The sequence below is a fragment of the Scyliorhinus canicula genome, chromosome 3 (genome assembly GCF_902713615.1).
Source record: "Scyliorhinus canicula chromosome 3, sScyCan1.1, whole genome shotgun sequence".
Lineage (NCBI taxonomy): Eukaryota > Metazoa > Chordata > Chondrichthyes > Carcharhiniformes > Scyliorhinidae > Scyliorhinus > Scyliorhinus canicula.
This window is the reverse complement of record NC_052148.1, coordinates 241,471,124-241,472,205: the sequence shown is the minus strand read 5'-3', so window position 1 is coordinate 241,472,205 and position 1,082 is coordinate 241,471,124.

The window sequence follows — 1,082 nt, the reverse complement described above, 5'->3', positions numbered from 1 at the left end:
TGCTGACAATTGATTTTGAAAGTAGCTGCCAAACCTGGGGCAAATGTTGTAAAATGTTGTTTATGGCAAGTCATGTGAATGTTGAATTTTTTCTCAAGAAGGGGAAAAAGGTCAATATTATCTTTTGGGATATGTGTGCAGTATATAAAAATAATAGATGACACCCTGCTTCCAGTTTGACAGCTCAATCGAGAGACAGAAAACTCGTCATATATTTCTGAAGGAAATAAATTGCAATTCACTGACAGTGGCCCTGAAACTCTGCACGATAGATTGGGAGATTCTTCTGAAATATCCAGGCCAATAACTGTTATTTTTTGCAGGGGGTTTTGGTCACTTATTTTATAATTTGTCTTTATGTTGTTTTTTGAGGAGCTGCTATCTACCCCTCTCATTTTTACAGCCAGGCCAACAATAGAGGGTTCCGTCTGCCTTCCTTCCTGGAAGATGACACTGCGAAGTTAGACCGTTAACACTGAATTCTGGGTACCTGGTACTTGCCCGCAGTGACACCCACAGCAAACCACACTGGCAGAGAAGTGCATTTGACCACAGAAGCTTTACCTTACAAAGGAAATTATCACAGTTCTGCCTTTTGTTGCAACCAGTCCAGCAGCTCATCTCCACTGTGTGCATCACTGGGCTAGTGTCTCTCAAAATCATTGCACCCTTTAACCTCAATGCCAGTGGGTCATTTCAAACAGCCAGTTAGGATGTCTGGATCAGATGCGTAGGTCACAATTGGATTATTCTCTATTGCTGGCTATTTCATCAGCATCTCCATGGACAACTGTTGCTAAATCCACAGTCAGTTTTCACCATTGCTCGGTGTCAATGGGTGAAGTAAAAAGGCATCACACCAGCAAAGACTGAAAACAAATTCTATCTAACACACTGTATTGATTGGGCAACAGATAGTGCTTTAACTGAGGGGTCAGGTATTAACAAGCTGCTGAAGTTTAATAACCCTGATTTTTAATACCGCCACTCAATGGAGCTGTGATTTTGTAATTCACTTCCTCCAGCTTACTATCTCCTGTATTGAGTACATGACTTTGGAACGCTTTTCTACTACATGTTAA